At 37.4% G+C, this 24367-nt stretch overlaps 1 protein-coding gene across 4 annotated transcripts in view; it reads right to left on the bottom strand.

The window, feature by feature from the left end:
• Positions 1-1112: 1112 nt before the first annotated feature.
• Positions 1113-24367, bottom strand: part of LOC137160848 (uncharacterized) — a 258303-nt gene continuing 235048 nt past the window's right edge. For 2 of the 4 annotated variants that reach the window (XR_010921985.1, XR_010921986.1), the window contains 4 exons: positions 21337-21525; positions 6339-6437; positions 5655-5797; positions 1113-1795 (listed from right to left, as the gene is read on the bottom strand). The gene's annotated coding sequence lies outside the window, so the exon portion shown is untranslated. Of the gene's footprint in view, positions 1796-5654; positions 5798-6338; positions 6438-17341; positions 17441-21336; positions 21604-22291; positions 22358-24367 lie in introns of those variants that run through there. The other 2 variants (XR_010921988.1, XR_010921989.1) reach the window with 2 other exon arrangements.

Raw genomic sequence — 24367 nt, forward strand, 5'->3', positions numbered from 1 at the left:
TGCAGGTTTTCCGGTGTGGTGAGAGTTCTGCTTTCTTAGGCTCCTCATAACTGCATATCTCATACCTACCACAGCTGTCTAGCTCCAATGTTTTTCCAAAGAACGTAACATTGTGCTGAAAATGAGTACAAAAATAAAGTATAATAGTTTTCTTTGAAGAATAGGGAAGGAAGTATTTCTGCCTAAGTGGGCTCTGTCTTTACCCTCCCCTGACTAACTGTGATGAACTGTTTTAAAATTGTGTGCAGTCACTTTAAAAAAAGATTAATTTTAAGTTGGCATGGTGATGTGTGGCTCAGTTATGTGGGAAACATGGAATCATGAGAGGACTTGAGCTGTTTTGTTTTGCTCACCCAGCAGCAGAAACTCAGCACATAACAGAAGTAATACTCTTAACTAAAGTTCACTCTCAGTTTCTTTGACCAATTTCCCTGCCTATGCCCCCACCAATGGAATTCACCTTGGAAAGAATGTTCTGTGTGTGGTTTTTTTTTGTTTTGTTTTTCCTTTTCTCCCTTTCTAATAGATGGTATTGCTGGTCTCAGCTGTATACCCTGGTTGACTGACAGCTTGAAGTGAATAGGGAAGCAAGAGGTAAAGGGACAGATTTAATGGGGTAAAAGCAGTGCCTGCAATAACAATGGAAAGGAAAGCAGGGTACCTGGGGCTGATTCTGTCTTGAAAAAAGGATTGGAACTGGACTTGGCCTACAACTGTATGTCAGAGGAAGCACCCTTTTGATTGTGTGACAGAGGAAGGTAAAAATAAAGTAAACAAAAAAGGTCATCAAACTAATTTCACACTGAACCTGATTAATTTGGATCATAGGTCCAAAGGAGAAAGGCTAGTGTGTTATCAATTAAATATTTATCTCCCCTTTGCTTAATGTATATTGAAAATTAAGATTTTTGGGGGGAGGAGGGTGTAAAAAAATCTCCTCAAGGTCCTTTAAACTGTGTGCGGTTTTTGGGTTTTTTTTTAAATTTATCTTCCAAACTATAAAAAATACAGGGTGACAACAACAAAAATACATATACATAAACTTGCACATATATTCACATATATGCTTTCAGACACACACATTTTCATTAACTCTCTCACACTGATAACCTTTTTATTAAAATTAATCGGTGCATGTTTGCACCTGTCAATTAGTTGTAATAAATAACAATAAGGCTGATATTCAATCTGTCAACATCTTGATAAATTCTCAGAGAGCTATTTAGTTAGGAAACATGTTCATGATATTCCTTGCTCCTAAAAGAGAATATGATTATACAGTAAATAAACCCTAAGTAAGAGCTAAAGATATTCACCTTATGAAGCCATTTCTCAACTACCCCCTTGGCACTTGCTGGAATTATTCGAAGCACAAGGTCTACTTTTTCATTTTCTGCTGACTCCATGTGGGTAATTTCCTTCTCATGATTAAAAGTGAGCTTGGCAATTCTTTCAAAGCATTTCTTTAGGTGTAGTTGGTCTTGGAGTGAATCCTTTGTCTCAGAAAGGATTTCTAAGAGTTCATCATTGCACAGAAAGAAAAAAACTGAAGGTGATAAAAATGAACTTTATAGATATTTATATAAACATATTTTATACCAGTACCTACAGCCAACAGATGAAATGGACTGTTTATCTTAGAAAGAATAGTCTTTTTTTCTCCAAATAATCATTCAGGCCTTTCTGAATGTCATCCAAAAGCGATCCTGCCTCCTTCAACTTATCCAGCATCTGGGGCTGCGAGATAACCCTCATGGCATTGGCCTCCTTCACTGACTCCTTCATTATTAGCCTCCTGGTGGGTGAGATAGAATACAGTGAATGTAATAACCATACTTCACACAACAGGCTCTCTCTCTCTCTCTTAAATTGAAAATCCCCTTATTACAAAACAAGGGGTGTTCTTTTTCTTCTACCTTTAAGTAGGACTGCCACATTCATTGCTTTTTACAAAAACGCAGCTGCTTTTTAAGCTACAGATAAATAGAATCTGCTAGGCTGTAATTCCACTCAGTCTGAATGCATTATTTTCTAAGACACTTTGGTGAGGGACTTTTTATTATAAACTGGAATGAACAAGGAAAGTCCTTTTCTCATCTAATTATGACTGTGCTTTGTTCTGTACTATTAACCTACAATGCCAGATTGATCTGCTATTTTTTGCTTCAGCCAGTTCAATAAATCAACATGTTTTTCTGGTAAATTACAGAGCTAATTATTAAGACTTCATGGACTAATGATGAAAATAGAAATAACATAAGACAATAAAGAATGCCGTATCAACAACAAAAACAGACAACAGATCAGTCCTTTTCTGTGCACAATTCAATCTCATGTTTTAGCATCTCTGATTAGTATAGATGGATGCTATTTGAACACAATCGACAGAATTTTCTTTTAATAAAATATTGATCCGCTATGGATATTCTTCTCTGGACTGAAATAAAAGATAAAACTGAAAGGCGCTATTTTGCATATATGTATAATTGTCCATCATTTTACCTGTGCAACCATCACATTTTAAGATTGTAAATCAGGAATGAGAAAATAAAATCAGCTGCAGTAATATACTAAAAGAGATTAAAATTAAGACTATTTATATTGCTTTTTTCCTTAAGAATATATTTATATCATTTTGGATTCATAATAATACTATGAAAAAAGATATTCACTGAATTTAAAGAATGGTTTAATTTTGAAAGAAAAGTTTGGTATTTCCAAATAATGCCCTTACATAGGGCATAATCCAAGGCTCCTGAAACCTAACTGATCCAGAATGTTTTACTTTGACAAAGAAAAAATATATAACAGCATTTCAACTGCACAAAAATAAATTCTACTCTAGTACTGGCAACACGTCAAAGCTGCTGGTACACAAACACCTCCAATAAATGAAATGTACAAATTCAAACATCACCGCACGTTTTCTTTTATGCAACAGACACTGTCAACAATTGACAAAATATGATGAACTGTGTGAAAATGAATGAGAAATCTTTTCTATTTATTAGTTCATGTTTATTTTAGATACTTATGAGGTTGAAAACTATCAGAGTGGTAAGAAAAGCTCAGAGACCCCTCAGAACTGTACCTGCACAACATTCCATGTTATAAATATAAAAACAAGCTTGATAAACACACATGTGCAGTAAAAGAAAACTCATAGTGTGACACAGTCTTAAAATCTTATATGAATTCAAAATAATACCACTCCAATGTATTACAGTTTAAAATATCATGAGAGGGATCATAATAAATAAGTGAGATGTTGCCTATGTTTTTTCAAACCACATACTGCAAGAAGAAATATAAATACAGCCAACAGTGGTGACATCACTGAGATTCTAAAGCTTGCTACTGCCACAAGGCATTTCTCAGTATTCTGATACTCTTGGCAAACAATGGTCCATTAGGTTGCTGGTCTCAGTATCAGGAGGCCAATCTAATGCTGTAGTACCAAGAGAAGCCTAATTTGCTCAGAATAAAGAATAGCAAAGCCTTTCCATGAAGAAAGAAACCTAAGTGTATTACAGAAGCTTCAAAGCTGTGAGATTAAACAAACACATCAACATAAAAATCAATTTAGCTGACTGCACTCAGCAAATATTATCTTAAATGAGGAAGACATTCAGTTGTATTTGTTTTTAAAAAGTTCCATTTTAGTACCAATTCGTTTAGGGTGCAAATATACATCTACTCTGTGTGCGTGTGTGTGTGTGTGTACATATATATAATAATTGTATTCGATTTTATCTTTGTAGCAAGAATACTCACCAGAGTCTCGATTTAGATGAGATATCCTCTGCAGTAATAAGAAAAAGTGAGACGCCACTGTGTTATCTTGTTTCCTTACAAAATAAATTTGGACTATTCATCTACCCAGCCTTCTTTTCTTGGACAGGAAAGCAGGGCCATAAAACAATGACCATGGAAAGAAGAAAGTTTTACTAAATGGAGGGTGTTATTCTGTCTAAACTACTTTCAAAATTTAAGATTCAATATGAGAGGACTATTCTAACCATGTTTTATGATAGTTTTCCAGAGTAATTTGGAAATATGGCTGTCCTACAAATTAACACATACCACCCATATACCCCTAACATTGCAAACATCAGTAGTATGCAAGCAATTTGATTAAAAATGAGATGCATTGTTTTTAATTATCTCCAATCTCTCAGAGAGCCTCAGCAAAGCTAGAGAATGAACTGGTTAGGCTATACTCTACACTAGTCCAGCACTAAGCCCTAGTTAGTAGAAACTGCCAGATACCAAAACATTTAGTGCTCATTGTAGTGGTTTTCCCATATTGACCGCAGTTTACTAGATTTCATTCTGAGACCATTATATGTATGTTATAGGACTTAAAACCATAGTAAGGTTTGCCTTGTGGTTGAAATGGTGAAATATAAATACTCAGTCTTTCCCTGTCTTTTGAAATCTTTAAAGAGGCTTCAAAACACGATTTATTATAAATCATGTTTATTAAGGCAGTGCCTCAGGGCCAACCAAGAATGAGGTCCTATTGTGCAAGGCACTGTAGAAACACAGAGCAGCAGACAGTCCCCGCTTCAAAGAATTTATAATCTAAATAGACAAGACACAGGGTGGGGGGAAAGGAGGATAACACACAAGGAGAGTGAACGATGTGATGGCAGAAAATGATTTATCATGGAGAAAAGATTTGGGCAAGGGTTTTGGTTTTTGATTTTTAATTTAAGAAAATACTTCATGTGAAATGCTTTAGAAAAAGACATGTTCCTCAAAGAAAAATAAACAGTTTTCCGTATACTGACTTCATATTTTTTCCTTCAAACTTTTACTTGGTAGTCTTATTTTTCTAAGTTATCTTGTTTGCAAGAAAGGGAAGTAGAATAAACAATTGGACATAAAAATATTTTCTTCCAAATCAAGAATGCTTTATAATACTACTTTACTCTTCTATAGTGTCTTCCAACTAAGGATCTCAAAGCACTTAAAAATATTAAAGAAGTAAGCCTCACTACATCCCTTTGAGGTATAGGAGCATTATAATAAATATTGTACTTACATTTAAGTGTATAGTATATAGAGCAGTATAAACAAGTCGTGTTTATCAAATTTTAGTTTGTACTGACTTCACTAATGCTTTTTAGATAGCCTGTTGTAAAACTAGGCAAACATCTAGATGAGTTGGTGTATCCCCTGGAAGACCTCTGCATACCCCCAGGGGTATGTGTACCTATGGTTGAGAATCACTCTGCTATAACCAAAACACAGATTTCCAAATTCCTAGTCCTGTGCTTTGTCCAGTAGACCATGTTTCCCTTCACTTCAGAAAAGATCAAGATCTCCTAAAGAACAACTCAGAAAAAATCCTGATATAAAGTTTAGAAAACTACTGTTCTCTAGTATGCATATGTAGAACGAGTTATATTTACATTCAAGAGAAATTCTATTATGACTGAAAATTCTATTATGACTGAAGAAACAGGAACTGCTTTAGACTGATACAATTAAAGATTAAGTTAATACCTAAAGAGGACCTACTGCAATGAGGGCCCAGTTCTTCATACCCATTTCTGTGCAGAGTCTTCACTGAATCTAAAAAGAACCCCTGGAAACAGAGTGTGTGGAAAGGGAATCAGGTCCTAAGTAGCTAACAACAACAAACTTACCAGTTCCTATTGACAACTTCAAAGTTCCTTCCTTCTACCGATATTTGGTTACACGTATCTTGTGAGCAAAAAATGGGTTCCCGGTATCACCAGGGCCTTTTGAACTTGCAGCCAGGATTCCATTATCTCCTGCATTAGTTGCTCTGGAGACAACAAACATAAAATTTCATTTGTTGCAAGCAATGAAGAACGTACATGTTCCCTTACCACATCTAATAAACTCCATTTATACCACATATTAAAAATAAAGTGAACTATTACCAGATATAAAATCACTCAACACCACTATATTCTTACAAAGTTTAAAAAAAAAAAAAAGTGGTCTCAGCTTCTGTTTTCTGCTCTACTTTGTGAAACACAATGAAGAATGGGACAGCGCAGCTGCCTGTTTGTGAGTCTCACTTGGATGATTCACTTACTTACCGGATGACTGTGTCTATTGCATTTGGGTTCACATAATAAAAACCAAAGTGAAATCAATTTAACATAAAGAACTTTATGCTTTTCCCTCCTCCTTCTTAACATTCTACACAGTGCAAGTAGCACAGTAAACTTTGAAAAGTTTTATATAATGAAAGTTACTGAAGCATAAATCGCATAGGGTGGTGAAAACTGAGATGTAGGATGGAGATGAAATCTAAAAGCTAATTAAATTCAACCAGAGCCTCTCAAAAGGCAACATACCAGCTTAGCCTCCCATGCTAATATTTCGTTTTTGAAGGGTGCAATAAATGGAAGGCCTTTCATGGTTGTAGTTTTCACAATGTGATCCTCCAGCAGAACCTGAGAAGGAAGAAAAAAAGATTAGATGCCTGGATTACAGTACTGAATGGATGCCAGGGCCAAGATAAAAAGAATAGATAAGTTAGGGCTTCTGAGGAGCTAAATTTGAAGCCAACCAGCAAAATGGATTGAACCTTATTACCTCTAGTCACTGAGAAATTCCCCAGACAGTTGGATGTAATTTGAAAAGGTCAGAAAAAAATTTCCTGCACGGTATTACGGCTTCATGGTTTAAGGGTGTACATTTGTGAGATGCCTGCTCTAATAATTTGTATCGACTTGGTATAGAGAGATAAACTGACATGCGAGGAGGCAAGACAGATGGGTAAGTTAGGATCCACCATTTTTCCTATTCTAAACTATCTTACAGTTTTAGGTAAATTTTTAGTTTGAACCATTTCAGCTTGTGCTTTGCTTTATTGACAGAATAGGCCTTATTTCTTTAAGGCAGACACAAAAAGAGAGACTGTATCTGTCTCATAGAAAACCTGGTATCATTTTTTTGTATTTGATCTGGGAGTTCACTGAACTCCCTATGCATCTGAAATATATAACTGAAGCCCAGTAAGTATAATGAGATTTTCTGTATAATTTAGGTAAATTGTGTTTATTTTTGTTTGTTTTTGCTTTAAGGCCACAGTTTTCATTGCAAAAGATTATAACAATAGTATGAGCTTTGTTATCAATATGGCTGTTTGCAAAAAACAACCAAAACATTTAATTGTTTGATTTAGTAACACAAGAAGCTTGTAATCAATATGAAAACATTTGCTAACATTACACATATAATCGGTTTTTTCATGCAATTAAAATGAAAAGAGATTTAACACCATAAAAGTGGTATTATTCAACCAAACCCTGAAAAAGTTTTAATTAACATTAGACTTTCTTTCACTAAGAAGTCATTCATCTTCCAGTTATAACACAAACAACACTATTCACTATGCACTTGCTCTGCTTCCGCTGCAGAGACATTTCAAACAGGCTTTGAAGTATGGCTGTGTGAGTTCATTTACTGTATTATCTTTATGGAGCCTGCTTAAAGGCTCACTAAAACTGTTTCCACTTGGATAGGGAAGATATTTCCATATGGCCATAGTCCCTGCCCTTAAGCCCAAAACATTCAGAGCCGCAAGAAATTGCAATTGAGAGTAGCCTACATCTTCAGACCTGCAAAGTATTACAGCTCTAAAGCAAGTCAGAAAGGGTTAGTTGTAGCAAGGAATGAAAAGGACATGGGAATTGTTCCACTAACGGAAGTTGATACTCTCGATTGAACAGGGGCTAGTCCTTAGAGGAAAAGAGATACATGGGCTCCTACACACAATGTTTTCTTCAATAATTTAGGAAGCTTCAAAGGAAAACAAACACACTTGCATATACCGGAGGAAACAAATCACATACTAAGATTTAAAACAACTTAACTGGACTCCTCTAATTCACCCTTAAAACTTAAATTAGTATTTTTATTAGCTACTATTATTTTCTAGGTCTAAGGAATAAAATGAGAATCTAAAAGAGACCCACTTTGGCCACCTTTGTATTACAGTTAAAAAACGGCTCACGGAACTCCCTAGGCCTATCCCTCCCACCACTTCTCCACCTACTAGACTGGGGTGGGGAGTTGGGAACTTCTGCCCTGTGACAGGGTGGTGGGGCTAAAGGATTCTGCCCAGCAGAGTCTCAGGGGACCAGTAAGTTTGGCCACCCCTGAATACTTTAACAGGAGAGATGTGTGAAAGCAGAAGAGCCGCCTCCCTGCCCCTGCCCTTCCCCCCACATTCTTTGTGGACTACATACCAACAGTATTTTGATTTTCTCCAAGATTATTTTGCAAACAGAAAGATTGGCACAGAAATTAAGTTGCTGTTACTCTTTTGCTTTGAGCTCAGCCAATGATGAGCTTATCTGTTCTACAAATTTCTCCCCAGGCAAGCTCCTGCATGCTGAAAATGAAGACTATTTAGATGTCACAATTTAATGAGCCAAGTCTCAATTTTTAAAATTGAGTCCTATCTACATATTTTGATACCATCTATTGGCTGTCTCTACTCAGTTCCATCTTTGTAAAAGTGGCCTTCTTCTAGCCTACCACTTCTGGTTCCTGTACATTTGTCTTGACTCCTCCAATGAGCTGCACAAAGTGTTAGTAGCTGCAAAGAAGAACAACTTCTAGAGGAGTGATTCAGTACACTGGATGTATTAAAAGAGCTCAATGGCAAGAACAGCAGAGGTTCTGTTTCACTGTTTTTAGAATTATTTGTTTTGAGATCTTGGATATCATTGACAATGAGGTAAGTACTGACATCTTTGGACTTCAGCAGGAGTGAGCTGTGCTGCTCATTTATAGTTCTTTCCTTGTTCAGCATTCCCCAGAAGGCAATTGCTCCTATTCCTGAAAAGGCACTGTTATGTGGAGTTGTGGAGAGTCCCATCTCTCCTATTCCACAGCTATTTGGAACAAGACAGGCTTACGGCATTTTCAGTTTGCTGACAGCACCCATCTTTTTCTTTCTTAACTGAGCAAGCCAGACATTGGGAGAGATGGGGGCATGGATGGGAGACATCATACTGAAGTTCAATCCAGAGAAGACTGAAGTGATGCTATCTACCTATCTATCTAGGTTTTTATATATTTGTCTTTCACCATATATCTGAGTATCTCCCTGATGTGAGAAGCAACCAGAAGAAATGGTGAGGGTAACACTGTCCCTGCCATTTGTGATTCATGCTTGCAGTGTTGATGGCTGGAACTTGAACTCCACAAAGTTCAAACTGGAAATAAGATGTGATTCTTTAACAGTGGGATTAATCAATCACTGGGATAGATTGCTAAATACTGTGGAAGATTTTGAATTAGTTTGAGTCTTTAAATCAAGATTGAATGTCTTTATATTTAAAAGAGATGCTCTAATTCCGATGCAGAAATCATACTGGTCTATTCTGGACTTAAAACCAGTGAATTTGGGAGCAATGTTAGATCCCCAGCTGCTGCCAGATGATCATATAGTATAAATGGTCAGGCATGCTTTTTTCACCTCTGTTAGGCTAGGAGATTACAACAATTTTTTTCAGATGCAGACCTTGCACTACTCTGATCCATGCCTTTGTCTCCTGAAGACTGGATTACTGACGTGTGATCTGCATGGCACTTCACTTTACATCAAACCATAAACTTAAGATGGTACAGATGGTGGAGGCCTGTTTAGTAAGGCTTCCTACTGGCCACACATGACACCAGTGGTTGGCAATCTGCATTGGCCAATTACTGGTTTCCAGATGGAGTTTAAGGCATTAGTTTTAACCTATAAAGTCCTAAATGGCTTGGGATCTTCCTCCTTGACAGACTGCCTCTGTCCTTCTGATCAGCAGAGATGCCTGAGCTGGATCCATCTTGATTAAAAAGAAAATGAGTCATGGTACAGCATCCTCCATGAGAGTCCGATGGCTTGGAACCAACTTCCCCCCCTGCTCCAGATCAGCCCATGTTGTTCACCTGCATGGCACACTGCAAAGAATATCTGCTTACTTTGCATGTAGAGGGAGGGGGCTGAGGTTGTGTGTGGGTGGAGAATCTTTGTTGGGCGTTCCCTCTGATGAGCAGGGTTAGCTGTTAAGTGCTAGTTTTATTATTTGCCTCTTGTTAAAATCCTATAGATTGAAAGAAATGGAAAACCTTTTAAAAATAAAATGAAACATGGTCAAGGTAAGCCCAGAAGAGACTTGCAACTCTAGGCGTTATACTGGGGACAGCTCAACCAGATTTGATGCCTTCAAAACAGGTCCGTTCAATTATTTACCACCACCAAACCATTCTATTTGAAAAATCACTCTGAGAAGCACAGCTTTTTGAATCTCTTGTTATTTTTTATATGTGGGAGTTAAGAGTGCGCTGAAAAAAGTTATCATTCACTTGTTAGTTGTAATGTTTATATTTTAAATAGCAACTCACTCTTAAAAATAAATTAGATCTTCCTAAAGACAGATAATAAAAGTAGTTAGAAAAAGCTGGTGGACTTACAGTGTATAAAAATTTCATTTTACCAAATCTCTCATGTGAGCACAGATTCAGCTCAGGCACTGATATCATTAGAATTAACTTTCAACAAATTAGGTTTGGGAACAATGAAATGCAATTAAAATATTGTATGTGCTTCAGTGGGAGCTGATAATGTTTCATGCATGTTTGGAGGAAAAAAATGAGAGAACTCTCCTCTCGTTATTAAAGGAACTAATTAAAGGTCTTCTAACAAGGTAAAATAAGATTTTGTACAAAGTTTCTTCAGCATTTCAATTTAATATTCATATACTTTTATATATATGCCACAGCTGTTTGAACAAGAATTCCTGTGTTTATGTAAGCTGAAAAAATAAAATAAACATCTTTCCATTTTCATCTTTAAATATTTTCATATTGATAAGGACTTTCTCCAAAGCAGATTCTTTACTGGCTTGGGAGCTAAAATGGTTCAAATCTTCCAAATACTTTTCAAGGGCAATCTCTAAAACCTCCTCCAGAGAAGATCCTTCCTGGAGGGTGATGTTGAATCCAGCCTTAGTAGCACAAATTGAAACAATAACTTCTTAGCATAAAAACAATTCAAACTCTCCACAACCTAGAAAAGAGTTACTACCAAATACAATGGACAGAGAAAAAAATTGCAGCGATTCAATGCTTTGCACTGAAAGCAAAGAAGCCCAAAAACGTAAGAACAGAAAAAAGACTAACTAAGGAAAAAAACCCTGTACGGAGATTTGAAACTTGGCCCTAAATTTGACAAACTAACAGGTGAATCATTTTGCCCATTCACTGTGGACCAAATTTTCAGAGCCCTCAACTCAGCCTCTAAATTTATGCACCTAAACCTGCACAATTATTTATACAGGTAAATAATACAGTTTGTGAATGCAAACTGGATGCTCAGCTACCCAGTCTGTGTACCTCTATTTAGAGTGTATGTTTAAATTCTATTTGCATATGCCAATAAGTGTTGAAGGAAAATGGGAGGTGAACATTTAGAAGCCATTTAAAAAAATTAGCTCTGCAGGTTATGGGTATGCATCTTCACCATGTGAAAAAAATCTAGTTTAAAAAATTACAGAAATTACTGGGCTTAGTGTTATTCTGTGAGAAAACCTGAAATGACAAATTCTAAATTATACTTACACTATGAACTGTTTCACCCACACCACCACTGCTTTACAAGTGTTTTTAAAAATTCATTTGTACAATTCATAAGATGCTTAATTACCCCTATGCTAGCAAGCAGGTAAATGCCAGCGCACGTCAAAACTGGCCTGTATACTAACTGCAGGACCTGCAAAACATCCAAGAGGGCGCAATCCAGCTGCATCCCTGCAACAATTTCCTACCCCACTGTGAGGTGATGGCTCAACAGATGAAGGGAGACTTTAGAATGCACAAATCCTAGAGAAACACACCCTGCTTCATAAACCAAAACCCTCCAGCTGCCAGAGCCTAACTGGTTTGTCAACTTGCCAGCTGGATCTTGCAAACACCAATATGCTGAACTCCTAAAAAAGTTATGACAGAAACATATAACATAAAACTTCAGGAAACCAAACCTTATGGGTCAATGAAAAGATAAAAAAAGAATCCCTTCCTATCCCCAAGAGACAATTAGCAAAAGCCCTCACCACCCCAGAAAGTCCTGAACCAAACGAAAGCAGCCAATAACAAACCACAGGGAGGGAGGATAACTAACAGGAAACTCAAAATGGCTGCTGGCCCAGATGAAACTCCAAGACCTCACTCAGGGAACAGGAGAGCACAGAACCAGTCAGAGTCCCTGCATCCCTGTAGCAGCCAATCAAGGAACCAAGTGGGGTGAGAATCAGGGAGCCACCAAACCCCAGTTCCTCCCAACCCAAAGAGGGGGCCCAGGTAGGGGAAGCACAGAGGCTGAAACTAAGGTGCTGGGGGTTCTTCCATATCCCCTGGCTTGAAGTGGTTTCCATCATATGCAGGAGTTTCAGTTTGGTTCAATGGCTCTCAACACCCCCACTATACACATTGTTCCAGCACCCCTGAGGGGAAGGAAATTTTGCACCCATTCATCCCTGTAGCTAGATCAAGCCCCCCCTACCCTGGCCTACAGATCCTGGAACTAACAGCATAATGTTTTTTGAGCCTTACTTTCTATCTAGATTCTTATGCCATGTCCATCACTGTGGTATCAGAGCATCTAACTTGCTATTACAGTTTTGCACATTTATCAAAACAAATAAAGACCCAAATCCTGCAGTCATTACTCAGGCAAAATCTCCACTGAGAACATCAAAACTGGATGGAGAGTTAATAGTTCCCATCAGAACAGCAGCTAAAAGTTACTTCTTGAAATAAGACTGTTGCTGAAAAGGTTGTGGATTTTACAAAGTTTACATTTAATATTTACATATTCAGATTCATTATTTATTTCCTAGTTTTTCTGATGCTGTCCCTGATCATATTATCCAACTTAAGGCTCATATCACAGGATAAAGATGTCTTAAGTTTCTTTCTTAAGTTATATACAGGCAAGGTGGAAATCTTGTTCAGCCCTCAGATTCTCAACTCATTCTGACTGCTTTCAATACTGAGAAGTTAATTGTAGAACCATTTACCCATTAGCTGTGATGAAGAGACCTTTTTTAACCCAAACTTTCTCTATTGTCTCATATTGGCTGGGGAGTTTGATGTTCATGACTCCATTTCTTTAGTACTGCTGAAATACATTGCTTTTTGGCCTTAGCTGATAAAATGTTGGCCCCTGGTTTAGTTGTATCACAGTTAGACAATTTTAATATTCATTTCCTTTTAGCTAGCCCTCCCCTTTTCCTTCATCCACAGCCTCCAATCTTTATTAAATTATTTAATATTTGTATTACAGCAGCACCCAGAGGCTATGATCAGGATCAGGGAGTTGTACTTTGTCCTGTACAAACAGAAGTAGACACAGTTCTTGTCCTAAAGAGCTTGCGATTAAATTTAAAATTATGCTGTTAGATTATTTTCCTATCGTTCTTGCTATTCTCATATCATTCTATTATTTGTTCATCTACAGTACATTTATTGAGGACACACAAGCATTAAGTTTAAAGTGGTACTGCTGGCATTTAAAGGCATTTATACCTCTCTTCTATAGCTCCCGATTTATGTGAATTTATCTTTATTTTTTACTATTTGTATTTCAATAGTGCCTAGATCCCCCTACCAAGATTAGGGCCCACCGTAGTACAAACAAATGAGTACAAACTCATTAAAATATATACTTTTTTCAACCAGCTGTACCAAAGAGTTTACAACCTAAATAGACAAGTCAAAGAAAGGATAGAAGTGAAAGAGAGAGGTGAAGTGACTTGCCCAAAGAAGATCTGGATGGCCTTGTAAACTGGAGTAATAGAAATAGGATGAAATTTAACAGTGAAAAGTGCAAGGTCATGCATTTAGGGACTAATAAGAATTTGCTACAAGCTGGGGACACATCAGTTGGAAGTGACAGAGGAGGAGACGGACCTGTGCATATTGGTTGATCACAGGATGTGATGTGGCCATGTGATGTGGCCATGAAAAAAGATAATGCAGTCCTAGGATGCATCAGGCAAGATATTTCCAGTAGAGATAGGGAGGTGTTAGTACCATTATACAAGGCATTATACAAGACCTCATCTGGAATACTGTGTGCAGTTCTGGTCTCCCATGTTTAAGAAAGATGAATTCAAACTGGAACAGGTGCAGAGAAGGGCTACTAGGATGATCCAAAGAATGGAAAACCTGCCTTATGAGAGGAAAATCAAAGAACTTGGCTTGTTTAGCTTAACCAAAAGAAGGCTGAGGGGAGATATGATTGCTTTCTATAAATACACCAGAGGGATAAATATCAGGGAGGGAGAGGAATTATTAAAGTTCAGCACCAATGTGGACACAAGAACAAATGGATATAAACTGGCCATCAGGAAGTTTAGACTTGAGATTAGACAAAGGTTTCTAACTATCAGTGGAGTGAAGTTCTGGAACAGCCTTCAATGGGGGCAATGTTTATGGAGGGGATGGTATGACGGGACAGTGTAATTTGGCAATTAGCTGATCTTTGACTACTAGCAGTAAATACACCCAATGGCCTGTGATGGGGTGTTAGATGGGATGGGTTCTGAGATACTACAGAAAATTCTTTCCAGATATCTGGCTGGTGAGTCTTGCCCACATGCTCAGGGTTTAGCTGATCACTATATATGAGGTCGGGAAAGAATTTTCCTCCAGGGCAGATTGACAGAGGCCCTGGGGGTTTTCCACCTTCTTCTGCAGCATGGGGCACGGGTCACTTGCTGGTGGATTCTCTGTACCTTTAAGTCTTTAAACCATGATTTGAGGACTTCAATAGCTCAGTCATAGGCTAGGGGTCTATTACGGCAGTGGGTGGGTGAGGTTCTGTGACCTGCGTTGTGCAGGAGATCAGACTAGATGATCATAATGATACCTTCTGACTTAAAATCTATGAGTCTATGACTTGGCCTCAGGTACACATGCTTTCATCACTCCTGTCTGGACTACAGAAATGCAATACACATGGGCATAAAGCCATTAGCTCACAGGATGCTCCAACTAGCACAGAATATTGCAGTGAGTAACCTCAGCAATACTGGCTATTGCAAGCACATCCTCCACTCCCAACATTGAATATTGAGTTAAGTTCAAGGTCTTGATCCTTATCTTCAAGGAGCTCAGTGGCATGGACCCAGCATTTCTAAAACATAGTCTATAGCTCCAGGATGAGGATCAAGGTCAACAACTCCCCTGGGGAGAGGATGAAAGAAAGAATGATGTTAGTCATGACATTTAATTCACTAGTGGAAGGCACTCTGAGACTATGGTGATGGGGGCAGCATAAGAACCTATATAGAATAGGCAGAAAAGAGGATTTGGATTTTTGATATAATGTGGAGGGAGTGGCATTGCTTGGTGATAGCCTGGATGTGTAGGCAGAAGGAATGAAAGAAGACAAAAGATGTGCCTAGGACTGTGAGAGAGAGAAAGAGTGACTGATGGGGAAGGTATTAATATCCACTGCAATGGACAAAGGAGGTGGAAGGAAAATGAATTACTATTTTGGCTATGTTAAAACTTGAGGTTGATGGTCACGCAGAGTAAAATGGGTCAAATATATGGGACTGGACAGAAAGAAATAGGTCAGGTGCAAAGAGACAGATCTGTAAGTCATCAGCAGAGAGGATAATTTAATCCATGTGAAAAGATAAGAGTACTCAGGGACAAGATGTTGAGGCAGTAAAGGAGGGTACCAAGAACAGAGACCTCTCTTTCCTCCTTGATGCACTGATTTTCCTTGGCTTTCATGGTCCCATACTCTCCAGTCTCTCAGACCATTCTTCAGAAAGATAAAGGAGGATGAGTACAGAGTAGAGGCTCTCAGACTTGTCCAGGAAGGTAACTAAATATTTTGCTGAGAAACATTTCAGTGGAACATCAGAGATGCCGGGAGGGAATCAGAAGAGAGGGAAAAAGCTTGTGCCTTCTTTTAAAACCATTAGGATGCTAGCAGAAACAAACAGCAGTAATACTGGTAAATCAAGACAGAGATTATATGTTGCCTACCAAGGAGTTTAAAGATGAAGGGGAATAGTGGCAGCAGTTTAACAAACAGGTGGGTCCAAAGGCCAGCATTTTGAGGAGGGATATTGCACTGAGGGTAAGGAGAAAAGAGAGATGATCCTGAGAGATTGAGAGTGAAGGAGGGGGATGGGTTTATTTAATGAGGAGATAAAGTTAGAAACAGGTAAAGCAACAGGAGTGAGAGTAATTGTGAGATAGCTCAAGGTTAGTAAAAGAAGAAACATAGTATTGAATGATTTTCCAATCTTCTTCTTAAAGAAGTTGGTGAGATCCTGGGCAAAGAGGGAGGGGCAGAGGGTCTGAGGACAGAATGGAAGCCATAGAGCTCTATGGAGGGAGAAGTGTTGTTAAACAGGCATACTCAATATTATGCAATTCTCAGTATTATGCGCCTCTCTCACATACTTGGAGAAAGGATGGTAATAAAAACAGAGAGGAAATAAAATATTTAAAAGTCCTAATTTTTAATTACGTAATTGTATACATTAAATCCAAGTAAGAAACATGGAAGTGTCTAAAATTGTATAAATTGCAGTAGGATTATTTCTATTCCCTCACATTAGCAGGAAGAACCTATGTGTGTGCTTGAGAAAAAGACTGACCCTTATACATTTAGGAAACAATCCCATGGATAAATTAATCCACAAGGACATAGCAGTTATTCTTTTTGATACTTTACTATGGAACAAGATGTTAATAAATCTACAAGAAATAGATGATGTTGGATCAACCTGTATCTTGAAAATTTCAAATGTTAAAAACAGAGGAGTTGTTCTATGTTGTATGTTACCAATAAAAGCAAAAGCTCAATCCATATAGCCTTTCAATGAACAATTTTAGGGTCCAGTCTTCCATGGTGTCGAGTGCCCTCAACTCTAATTGTATTCAGGAGATGCTCAGCACCTTGAAGGTTTGGACCTTTAATGGATTAGAAATTCAGTACATAAAAGCCTTTATCACTTTGTCTATCCTGCTGCCAATGAATAATTATTTCCTACAGTAAATTGTTGAGTGCTTTGTTTCAATGTAGTTTGAAATGACTCTTGTAATAATGCTTTCAACACCTCCCTCAAAAGACTGCTTCACAGGTTAACTAACCTCACTGTTAGGAAACATACCCAGACACCTGTCTAGAAAGGTACTTCTGTGGTTCCCACGATTGTAGTATCAGACTGTCATGTACAATACTCACACATTTCACCCAAAGCTTTGTGAGATGCATTTGTGTTGGTGAGTCATGGATAAAAGAAAGTCACTGATATAGGAAGGTACTGACCCATTTATAGTTTTGAAGATCACAACCAAGGCAGTGAATTGGCAGAGAAGAGTCCTGGCATCCAGTGTGGAGATCAAAACAGAATTACAGTAATGCAGCCTACAAATGACAAATATAGATCATTATGGTCAGATCTTTCTGTGCACAAAAGGGATGAAGAAGGCTGTTTTCTGCCACTGATGCAGGCTAGTCTCCTGCACTATATGAAGAGTCAAGCAGGACTCTGAGAATGCACATTACTTGGTGAATGGATTGCCAGGAAAGTTGCCAGGTTCAATTCTCTGAAGGAGACATCGATAATTTCCATTAGCAATGAACACATTTGTTCTTTATTGGAATTCACCAGCCTGGAGGAGTACTGATGTGTTTTAAAGGTGATGGGTCAAATATGGGCAAATTCGCTGCGGTCAGATCGATCTATCCGGATCTAATGCCACTGAAATTTGACCCAGCTGCCCCTCTGTACAGATGGAGGGGAGGCCAGGCTACATTGCACTACAATGTGGTGCACAGGGTCTCAACACCACTTAAATTTGGCCTGGCTGCCAGTCTGGCCAGATGGAGGCGCAGCTAGGCCAACTGTTATTGCAACTTGGCACAGAGTCTGTTCCTGTACAGCAGAGCACAGGGGAGCCCTCCAAGAACTTGACTCCAGATGACACAGACTCAGACATTGTGTAGTATGTGATTCCCAGAGCCCCTGTGGGAGGGGACAAGCAGAAATCAGAATGGGGTCCCCTTCTGAGCAGGAGCCCTGGAATTTGCTCCCCCACAAGAAATATCAGAATTGGCGCCACTGCTTTGCAATAGTTAGTGCTTGGGTCAAAAGTCTGGATTGAACAACCAGTTCACTATACACAATAGGTCACCTCGTCATGATTTTGCAGCTGTGATGGTAGTGGTGTAGTATTTTTGCTTTGCTTCTATTACTGCAGTGCCACAGACCTGGTTTCCATCACCAGCATTCTACTCTTTTGTCTCAGTAATTTGTCAGTGGAAATCTTCATGGCTGGTGAGAAAGAAGGGCCATGCAGCTGACTAATTTGCATTTCAAGAAAGTATTACAAGATTGATGGATTCAAGAATCTTCATAACGAACCCAGCTTTGCTGATTTTCTCTCCTAATGGAAGGGGAAAGGTATGATCTCCACCTAGATGAGGTATTCAGATCAGGAGAGATGAATGCTTTTTAAGTCTTCCAACATCTATTCCTAGGCTAAAAGATCGGTTCAGCATGTTGAACATATGGGACCAGATATGTTTTGTGTGACCCCTATTGGCTCCATGCAGGAGAGGAGTTCAGATGCTATAGTCTACATGATGGCAATCACCAAGAACAAATGTACAGACGGTTTACAGGTTTTGGTTTTTGTATGCATTTTGGGACAAAATGAAAGCATATATTAAACTTGCTAGACATGCTTAGAGTAGTATCTTCTAACTCAGTCTCTTAACTTTTCATACATACACATTTATTGTCAAGTTGCTTGTAAAATACTCAGTATATTAAGCACACACTGAGGAACAGTATAGGAAGTGATAATTAGATATGCTGGTTTTCACATGAGGAGAGCCTTCCTAAGTAAGAGAAGATTAGACCGAAGCTTCCTGGTACAACACTTAATAACTAGACCATACAGTGATGCAGATGATGCCTGGTTGACAACATCATTAGTTGCACACATTTACTTATGCAAAAGCAAGACTGTTTGTTGCACTTTGAAAATAATATTGAGCATCCAACACACGTGCAATACTAGGGACAAATTTTGCTCTCCATTACACTGTTGTAAATCTGGAGTAACTTCACTGAAGTAAATGGAGATACTCTAAATTTACCCTCGTGTAACAGAGAACAAAATCTGGCTCACTAGCCAGAAATAATAATTTGGCAACAATTTTAAAAAAATACAATCCTACATGTCTAAATGCATCAGTCCTATTAACAATATTTTGAGAAAATTATGACAGAGATGTCTAAATCTGTCAATTAGGCCATTACAACTGTAACAACTCTTTTCATACCAATAATTAGGCACAATACTTTTGATATTCATTCTTCACTTTGGTTTAAGTCACTGCATATGTACTTAATGTTCTTTAGTAATAGACTATGGAATATTGACATTACAGTATCCACTATGCCTAGTGGCAGGGGTTACAATAAAGACAATACATTACGTATCCTGTGTTGTTGAAATTAAAATAGAATAGATATATCAAAAAAGACTGTTGTGTGTGACTTTTGGAATATAGCTTCATGTAATTCCATTTCATGGTCTACAATTGAAATTGGCCACCCATGTTCTCAATACTGGTATTCTACCATTTTGTTTCTCAGGAACACAAATTGTGATGTGAGAAAGAAGCTCATATATTTACAATATTATGGATCTCTGCTCCAAACAATTTGTATATGTAACTCCCATTAACAGTAATGATAGTTATTCTCATTGTCAACAGAAGAAAACTTCATACAAAACATAAGCACAGAAATGATGAATTATTACTTGTTTGTTATATTAATACTTTAATACTCTATTCAATGACAACAATTTTAAATGCAAATAATGTGTATTTGTTAGCACACGGTACTCTCCTCTTAAACCAAAAAATGACAGATTACTGTTGTTTTGTAGGGAAAAAAATCTTTCATTGAGAGGTTCCGGTTTAACCTTACTGTTATATGGTGTGATTAAATTTACCAGCTGATTTTATTAAATTTGCAAGATAGTATATTTATCTTCATTTTGGGGACAGTGGGTGGATATAATTTGCAAATATATTGGTCAAATTATAGACCAGCCTTGATGAACTCTCTCTCTCTTTCTCACTCACACTCACTCAGTCTCACACACACGCAAAAACACACACACCATGAATGTTGGCAATAGAGTAAAATTTTCACATTAATACTGGAAGCAACTCAAAAGAACCCCGGCTAACATCCCATCTGTTCCCAGGAATTAAATTTAGAAATCATATGTAATATAGACATTTCTGTCTGAATATCATAAAGCTCTGACACATCCAGGCTTTCATTAAAAAGCTCTGAGATGTGACTTGAATAACAATTTGTCTTAGCTAATTAGTATTTTCAGTTTAGCATATTCACTTTCAGACGTATTGCTGTTTGCACATGGTAATTTAGGTAAACAGATCCCATCCACAGCTGCATCAATTAACACTGCTAATCAAAACTGAATTCAGGTAATTAGGCACATTTATGCAAAAAGTGTGTAATTTGGGGGGAAAGCTAGATTCTTCAGTAATATTCCAATACGCATGAGTCTCTTTTTCCAGAGAAGTTAAGGAAATAAGGGTAAATCAACACTAATCCATACCTGATGCAGCCTCAGTGAAAAATATCTAAATTAAATCTCACTATTTAATTGGCCTGTATTTTCAGAAATTGGACAGTATTTTTTTGTATAAATGTATTCCTCTATGTTTCCATATAGAAAAGTTGCTTCATGTCTGAGCAGAGGTTTAATGATCATCAGATAGGGCTTACAAGATGAATGTTTCTTCAAATATTTGTGCATTTACGGGCTATGCTGGTCAAACATGATCTCATATCCTGTCTAGCAATTTCTTAATGAAAATGCCCTCAGCACATTTTCATTTTCTTTTCTTCAGAGAAAGTATATATTAGTTCTCTTCAAAACAACACCACAAAATATGTGTCTCTTTTCTCCCATTCACATAAGAGCTCTCTTCCCATGGTCACCTCACCTTAATACGGTAAAATAGTAAATAACAATTACACCAAAAAAACTCCTTGTTACAAATTACTTAACTTTAAATTTCTACAGCTCTGTTTTCAAAAGCACTTACTAAATACCAGTTTCCCTGTTTTTTCTACATTTTCACCCATCAACATTTAGTAAAGCATAGGGACAACAGTATATCAGTATCAGACGCAATATTTAATTTGTATTAGACAATACATTCAAAATAGGAACACTCACTATGATAAACAAATAGTCGTTTACCTTTTGACTCATCATATTCCAGGGTCCTGACTGAATCCCAGGTGTACACAGAGCTTTTATAAGTGACATGTTGATTTTAAGGTTTTCAGCTTTTGTTTTCAAAGTTGTGGGCACTTTCAAAAGGCTATGCAAGTCTGGCTGACAAAATACCTTTGTCAATTTGTAGCTAGTCTTCCATAAATTCTGCACCTGATGAAAAAAATTGACAAAAGGAATTATTGATTTTTAACAGATGTCTAAAATTAATCTACCATTTGGCCTACCTCAGGCTAATTCTTCTTCTCATAAGAGACCAATATAAAGCAAAATTGATTTCTCTTCAAAATAGCATGTTATCTTTTCTCAGACTACAGCAGATCTCTTCTATCCTGTAGCTCAGAAATACTAATTTTAAAGAAACTTTTTAACATCCATATTGTATCCTATGAATATTACAAAAATATGCTTTTCTACTAAAATATTTATGTTTATATATTAACTCTTTGTAATTCTCAATGGAAAGACTAACCCAATAAAGACTTTGAAAATGGACAGCATTTATTTTAATCAGAAACACACACATACACACACACACACTGTACTGTGTAATTTGCTGTTGTGTAGAATGTATGAAAATGCTAAGGTATCAAGTACTGTAGTTAAATGGGTTAACAAACCTCCAGTTTTAATTTAGCTGTCTGACTTGAGTTGAATACCACTAGAACATATTGAGCGTACTCTTATCCATCAAACAAGGAGTTCAAAAGAAAATAAATCAAGGTGTATGGTGGAAAATAGGAATCTGAAGTATTTTGCTATTAAAATATCTATTAGCCACACTGACTGCTGCTACTATGGTCAATTCTTGAAATGTAGGATAAGGTAATTTCTAACCTTTACCAAAACGAACTAAAGCATATAAACTTCCCTCTGCCATCCTGGCTGAAGGCAGTATGAAGTAACAATATAACCTCACCTCTTTTCCACTTCCTCTGCATTGACTTGTAAGAGAGGGCCATTCACCCATTTGTCATACATGTTAAATTGAACGGCAGTTGTCCATAGTCTCTCAAATAGTTTCTTTACATTCACATACACTGTATTTCATCAAAACAGCTGATTTGACCTTTCTCTGAAAGAACTTCCTTCTGCTTGATTAATGTTTTCTTAAGAGAGCAAAACAAAAGCTGTAGCCACTAATGATGCTTTAGACAGAACACACTGTAGCGAAAGCACAACAGAAACAACATAAAACCCAAACTGGTGCTTCTTTTTTTAAAGTAACTACAAAGCCAATTTTGATGGAATGTGTGCAAGTACTAAACACAGTTGGCCTGTTATGTCCCGACTACATCTGTAAACATAAACAAATATCATTTAGAGGTTCTTTTCACTGAGCACCATCATGGCACAAATTATATTTCACCAGGCGCTGTTCCAATTCACCATTCACTGGAAAAGTTAACACTGCATTAGAATACCGATATTTGTTGTATTTTGCATTCATGAATTGGTATTGAGATTTACTGAAATGTAAGATGGTATTAACTACAATTGATCAAAGTATTGCATATTTAAATAACTAAAACACATACTGAGGTTGACTAGTACATGCAGAATTTCTCATACATACACACTTAACTCTTCTCCCTCTCATTTATTACTTTACTTTAGTACATCAGAGGGAATGGATATATCTAATGGTAATGAAAAGAAATAAAATGCATGAGATTAAATATGTACCCTTTATTAGCAAAATGTGATGGATATCTAGTGTTAAAAGAAAACCCATTAAAAAAACTCAGCTCTGAGAAGCCAAAGCTTGTTCAATTTACAGTAGGCAGTACTAAATATCATACTCTATGTATTTAAATGAATTCAGAAATTATAAGCACACCTTTAAAATATTTAAATTAATATTTATTTGGTATACATAATGTGGATTTGGTTATTCATGATATTTAAATACAAACTGATTGTTAGTTTTGCAAACAAGGGATCATCATTTTTATACAGTAAGTTTAAGGTTTGAGAACTGCAGAGGCAAATGCTAATTACTAATAATTAGTAATCTACACCCTCACAAAAGAGAGACAATAAGTTGCTTATAAATGTGGAATGGAATGCAAGTCCCATAATTAAGAATCAGGCAATGATCCCTCAAGCAAATGGATCTCTTAGTTAAACATGCTGCTAATCCAAGCCTCAAGGTATAATTCATTACCCAGGAGGATCCCCTCTATAATTTTGCCAGCTGTTCCATCTAGGTCACTCCACCAGAAGTGTAGTTTTCATCTCTGCCTCACTTTCTTCATGGGGTCCCACAAGCAGAAGCCTGTCTTTCTGAAGGCTGTTTAAAGTGTAAATGAAAAGGCTAGGCAGAAGTGAGCTACTACCTCAGGCTCCTTAATTTCTGCACTACAATGTCTTGGACTTCTCTACCTTGGCAGATTCAGTATGAATTCTTCTTTGATGAAAGATGGGAAAAATTGAATATGGAATGGAGATAGCACATTTATTACCATTTTAATAGTGTACAGCTATATAAAAGGATAGGAGCTTTTTACTATGCAGTGAGCCACTAAGGGCCAAATTGTTGCTGAGTTAATGCAGTGGCCCTTACACACCGGATTCAGATACCTGCATTGTGGGTAGCCATACAGGAGGAGAAGCAAGTGGGCAGGAGGGAACAGAATAAGGAACGGAATGGGAAGAGAATTGGCTGGACCCCTTCAATGTGCTGGCGCACTAGGGAACCTAAGCTGCACTGGATGTTAACCTTGTACTGTTTACTTCTTCCCCAGATCACTAGGGAAACTTGGAGGGAAACAGTGACCTTCTGAGGACTCGTCTACTTGCAAGCGGGATCCAAAATAATTGAATTGGTATTAATTCACACTCCTTGATATTTTGGTGAAAGCATCTTATCCAAGATGTGAATGTCCCACAAACAGACTTGTACTGAAATAATGGAAGGTATGAATTAAAATGGATTGAATTATTTTGGTTCCAGTTTTTGTGGAGACACGCTCTCAGACAGTCACTATCTTCC

The sequence above is a fragment of the Emydura macquarii genome, unplaced genomic scaffold (assembly GCF_026122565.2).
Source record: "Emydura macquarii macquarii isolate MOO-44397 ecotype Brisbane River unplaced genomic scaffold, CSIRO-AGI_Emac_v2 contig_2205, whole genome shotgun sequence".
NCBI lineage: Eukaryota > Metazoa > Chordata > Testudines > Chelidae > Emydura > Emydura macquarii.